This window comes from Hordeum vulgare, chromosome 7H (assembly GCF_904849725.1).
Source record: "Hordeum vulgare subsp. vulgare chromosome 7H, MorexV3_pseudomolecules_assembly, whole genome shotgun sequence".
Lineage (NCBI taxonomy): Eukaryota > Viridiplantae > Streptophyta > Magnoliopsida > Poales > Poaceae > Hordeum > Hordeum vulgare.
In genome coordinates, this window is record NC_058524.1 from 574,885,563 (window position 1) to 574,891,904 (window position 6,342).

At 44.4% G+C, this 6,342-nt stretch overlaps 1 pseudogene; it reads right to left on the minus strand.

Annotated features, from left to right (window-relative positions):
• LOC123412952 lies at nucleotides 1–4,374 on the minus strand (annotated as a pseudogene).
• Nucleotides 4,375–6,342: the final 1,968 nt, after the last annotated feature.

Consider the following 6,342-nt stretch of genomic DNA (forward strand, 5'->3'; position numbering starts at 1 on the left):
CGCTCTGAACTCTAAAAAGGCCAGGATCCTTCCCCACCTTCCAGTTCCAACCATATGGCATTGGACATTTTTCGTCGCATCAAACCTCCGGGTCTACGATGATTCGAACCCTAGTCAGCACAGTGGCTGAACTCGTTATGGTTATGTCTATCGTCCTGCTTGACTGGCTCATATATGTACCTTCACCAGCACTCCCTTCACTCAGCACGGTAGGCTGCTTAGGCTCCATTGGTAGCCTCGTGCTTTCGGAGCTCAGCATTGCAGCAACGTCAGTCATGGTGGGCCGATCTGTTGGATCTTCCTGAGCACAGAGCAGTGCCACCTGAGCGTACATCGCTACTTCAGCGATGTCGTATCCGTGCCCTAGCGATCGATCGACGAGCTCATGCACCCTTCTGTCCTTCCACATACACCAGGCCTGAAATGTTTTCCAATACAATTGACATTAAAGAAATGAAATGTGAATCCACGGTTTAACACGAACAATCATGAGGCGTAGAACTGTAAGAGATGTCGCCTGGAATTTATGTTCACCTACATCTCGTACAAGATCACCGACGGTATCCCCTCGCTTGTCGAGTACGGTGTTCTTTTGTCCACTAATGGTCTCGAGAACCAAGATGCCGAAGCTGAACACATCTGACTTCAGTGAGTAAACCCCTCGAGATGCATACTCCGGAGCTATGTAACCACTGAAAAGACGGGATGAGAAAACAGAGGCCAAAACTGCAGTATTAGCACATCTGATGACCAAATGACTGAATAATCAGGAGGCAAGTAGCGTCTTACCTAGTGCCCACCACCCTGCGTGTGCGCTCTTCTGTGACATCTGGACTAAGGGTTTTAGCTGATCCAAAATCAGAAACCTTTGGGGTCATATCACAATCCAAGAGAATATTGTTTGGTTTCAAGTCCCTATGGACAATAGATAGCATGGGGTGCTTGTGCAGGTAAACAAGCCCCTCTACTAACCCTTTGATTATTTTGAGTCTCTTAGACCAGTCTAGTAATGGCCCTTTTATTCTGTCTGCGAAATGTCGAAACAACAAACTTTCAGATAAAATAAGATTTATATTCTGTTCTAAATCAAATCAGAATAGTTTTTAAATCAATTGCGGTAAAAAAACAAGCACATCACTTACCTGTACATAAATTTGTGCACATATATACTCGTAATACAAAGAAGCATGTCTTATAAAATAAAGAGTGAATTCCGTTTTTTACCTTGTAGTTGTACATTTGTGACACATATTACCTCATTTAGTGGAACTTTTATCGAAATATCAGATTTCGGTGACTTTTAACACGGTAATTCCTTAGATTTACATTTTTCTTGTTTATGTTAGATAGGATTGGTATGTTGCTTAGAAAAATTTGTAAAGATCAGAGGACATCGTTGACGATCATGTCCAGACTTTTTTTGTCCATCTGTTTCATTCCTCATCATCGTCTATATATTTTTGGACCCCGGATGTCACCTCACACCTTGCCTAATGGACATGCATCAGAAAACGAGTGTCCAAAAGCTTCCAAAAACGGTATTATAGACAAATTTCCGCTCGATGGGGTAATTAGTGTCAAAAATCTACAACTACATGGGTAAAACGAGGAATTCATTGGATGATAGGGATAACTTAACATACCAAATATGTGATGGTCCAATGCACCATTGTGCATGAACTTGTAGATCAGAATCCTTTCTTCTCCATGGATGCACCACCCCAGTAACCTTATTACATTGGTATGCCGAAGCCTAGCAAGCTGCAGTTCATTGCTGAAATCAGATAACTTTGCACGGTGATCAAACCTTTTGATGCCAACCACAAGCCCATGGGGCAACTGACCCTGCGATGATTTCAAATAGAGTTTGGAAAATATTCTCACTGGAAAGAAACACATCATAGGCATTGAAAATAATTAGTTCCTTTCTATTGGCTTACAAATACCTTGTATGCTGTAGCAAATCCACCAGATCCAAGATATCTCTTCTCTGAGAAATTATCTGTAGCATCCACGATCTGAAAGTAGGTGAACTCTGTGAACCCCGGGTAATATTCTCCTGTGCGCATGCAAAATTCCACTAATTCTTTGTTGTCGAGAGTTTTCTGTTCTTGCAAGCCTGCTGTTCCCGAGTCATGAATAACATATCATCGTCACTAATTAATGAAATTACAATCAACATTGATATGACTAACAATATATAGATATAATATTTAAATATTCCAGTTTCTTTGTCATGCAGATCACTGATTCATCATTTGTAGGAGCACTAACTTATAAATTTGAAAATAAACTAAAATTTATTGAAAGACTTCATGGGTAATATCATGTTTTCTCTGTTATTGAAATCATATCTTTATAAATTCATGTATTTACTAAATGAGTTATGCATGTATATTTTTATGAACTTTTCAAGTGTAGGTCTGTACTCACAAAATTTTGTCTTTTGTATGATAGACTTCCGTTACATGTGTTTATTAATTTTAGTTCACCACACAACGAACCATGTGTTGGACCAGAGTTTACTCATGGTCAATCAAAACAGTCGTAAATACATTTATGAATTCTTGTTATTGCATAATATCCGAAAACATACCCCGCAAAAAATATCCGAAAACATGAGCATGGATATTATAACGCCTCAAGCAATTTTGTAATCCATGAAGGACATAACATTGTTACAAACTTTTAGCATCTTAGTTCTGACCCTAAACAAACGACTAATACCATTGGGAATTCAAAAACCTAACTACTTACGTACTGACGGTAGTTCACCAACATAGCAGAGTTCGCGAGCTCCTTGAACATGTACTTCAGTGGTATCCAAAACTCTTGTTGGAAATCTGAAAACAGGTAAATCTTACTATTACAGTCCTGAAAAATAGGCAAGTTTCATATGGTTTAGAGAATATAGCCAAAAGATGGTTACTTAACTAATACTATGATAAGGATTTTTTGAAACATCAATTCTAAAGTTAAATAAATTCGTATTTTTTCTCATGAAAAAATAAAAGCAATGTTTTGATTTCAAGTTGATTGATGTGATATGCATATCCTACATTTCGGGCACATGACATGTTGTGGATTGTAACATGTAGCTGCAAACCTGTAGGCCCTAACCAACAAAATATGGTCAACAATGAGAAGTATAAGGCATATTTGACCATCCAAATTTCAAGTTTTAACCAATACTTAGCACTTTCTTATGGTTCCGATTTGGAACCGCTAACAATGTATTATTATTAGAGGCAATCCGGTCACAGCTTGAACTTGGACAATTAAAGTATGCCCTGTATTTCTAGTTGGAGGAAATAGTTGTCAATTGTCACTTTTTTCTGCGAAAAGTCCAAAGGACGCATATGCCACTTGTCACTCGTCAGCATCCTTGTACAAGGCCACTTTGTCAACAACATCATGAAATCATGGATTGTATATACGAAGGGTCATTCACCAAGTAATCTACACTGCATACCGAGAATTATCTAACCTGACACGATGGTTTGAACCTTCTGTGATTACACCGTCGACCTGCTCCGCAGCTTGCTAGACAAGGACAGCGAAAACGACAATTAGTGTTAATGTACAATTGACCATCATACTTCTATGAATGAAAGATCACCATTTCACATCTTTTTATTACGAATGATGCACCCTTTTTCGCCTCCTGTTAAAGGGTGCTAACCATGCATGACCAAGTATAAAATAGGTACTTCTACCGACCAAATTCAGATCGTTAAGTTCATATCGAGTTGTTTGTTGGGCAGTAGAAAAATTGCAATTGGATTTTAGTTCAGATGTAATTATGGTCAAGTTCACTGGAACAGAACAGATCAGTTCAGTCCATCAAACTATAATCAAGTGTGTCACTCTAAAATTAAAATCACACCTCGATCTGATCAGAAACCACAAGCTTCAGAAACATGGTACCTGGACACGGCGAGTGTTTGTCGAATTGTCGACGAGGGAGATGAGCGGGATGAGGCGGATGAACATGTCGATCTCGTGCTGCGCGGCGCGGAGCTCGTCGGCCATCCGGGCTCCCAGGAGCAGGCGGCGGAGGTAGCCGCAGTCCTGGCACGCGGTCACGAGCGCGTAGCACCGCCGCAGCGCGCTGCCGAGCTGCTCCAGCGGCCGCCTGCTGGCCTCCCGCCGCATCAGCTCCGCGAGCTCCAGCTCCCTGAGCAGGCCGCCGACGAGCTCCACGTGCTGCGCGAGCTGCATGCAGGCGTCCCGGTGGCGGCGCGCAGCCAGGGCGGCCTGCACGACCATGGAGATTAGCCCGAGCGCGTCCACGCCGACTAGCTGCGCCACGTTGGAGGCCTGACCCAGCGTGACCCACAGGCTGCTCGAGGAGCTAACCCATGGGCTCCCCATCGCTGCTGCTTCTGCCTCCCGTTCGCTGCAGCCTGCAGCATCGTGGTCGTTGCCACCATTGACAGCATATATTTGGTTGAGCTTGTATGTGGACGCAGAATTTGACTGACTGGGATCACAATATCCTTCTTACAGATGCGGTGTCACACTTCTGACTCCCCAGTCCCCAGGCCGGCAGGTCGTCGCACACGTTTTTTTTTTTAACATCGTACATAGCCCATATATACACAAATACAATCGCGCACACATATCATATCCTCATAAGCACCTTCAAGAGCCTGAATCGGCGCACTATCTTCAAATTGACAAAGTTGATGTAGACGTTTTCATAGCCATTGAAAACGACTTCTTTTTACTAAGCACACATTACCAGAAGACCTGAAATAAATCCTGAAAAATTCAAGAAATCTAGGACTTAAGCGCTGGTTTTTTCCTTTAAAAAGGAGGTTAAAACCCTGGGCCTATCCATCAATCGATGCATACAACCATTTTTACTTATTATTCAATAGGTCTAACAAGAACATACAACAAGCCATCCGAAGCCACCACTTACACCTACAAAATTCGATAATGTGGAGTGCTCTCACTCCTCATATCTAAAACCGGTGCTGTCGTCGATCCATTCACATAATGTATCGAAACCCACAGACGGTGCAACAAACCTAAAGTGTACATCACAAGCACACGTTTTAGATGTCGTCATCATCATCGGACTGCTGACCCATCTTTAGGAGAGAAATCTACATCATCCTTGCCAGTCCGTCCATCCATCAACGCCACCACAACGCCATTGCCACGCGCTCGTCCGTCCAAACAAGAAGATTTTGAAAGATCTGTCATGCGTAGCACCTGCCGACCAGGGATGAGACAATGAGACAACGTAGTACCTGTCGACCAGGCATGACTTGACATCTCCACCGAAAGCTTTGTGCAAGACGAAGCCGATTCACCTCCTACCTCTGTCTTCCAGCTCTACTCCATAAATGAGACCACAATACCGTCATCGTCCGATCTGAAAGTCCAGATCCTAGGGTTTCCCCTAGAGCAGCATGAGTGGGTCGACAGTAGTTACACGATGATACCTTCATCAAGGTAACGACGCAGAATGCCGTCATCGCCTGCCATCGGCTCTGTTTTCACCGGCAACTATGTCTTCCCGACTCGCAGCCGGAACTAGATGGTGGATCTCGAGATCTGACCATCCAGCCTCAGGCCGACCACCTCCAGCGGAGGAGATGGCCACCACCGCCAGCAAAACGGACCAGATCAAATCTGTTAGGAATTAATTAAATGTATTAATTAATGGGATAATCCCTGCGTTGCCGGTTGCCTTGATTTAGCAACCGTTCCTTGTAACCAACTCTCTACTCGGGGTATAAATACCCCGCATCTTCAATCAATAATAATTGTTCTATCATTCTGTCATTTTCACTGTTTTACACGTTATCAACACTTGCTTTACCGACAGAGACAAGAAAAAAAGGCCGACAGAGAAGAGGAAAAGGTAAGAACATGGGAGGAGAGAGCCTGCCATCCCTTGCTTTTGCCTTCGCTCGCTACATCCAGCGGGAAAGCCGTCGCCGTCGCTTTCCTCACACTCATCACCAGGCTGCACGACGCCGTCATGGACTTGGTGTCACGAGTGGCCCTCGTCGTCGCTTCTTCAACAGGAACCACCGCCAGAACCATCGCCGTGGTATGCCCGGCGAGGCAACCACCCACTACGTGGGCAAGCACCGGCGGTGCACCGGGCTGGATCCTTCGCTCCGACCCCTGCTGCAAATGGAGACATACCTGCAATACATCAGGCCGGGCCTTCGGCTCCGGCCGTCGCCGGCGACTACATCGCACCGGCCACTCCGCCATCCGCCTTCAACATCCCTCCTATGGATTGGCTTCTTGCAGGGCCAGCAGCGCCGTTCCTCGGAGAAGAAGAGTTGTTCCCTTGCGAACTCGCGCCGCCGCCTC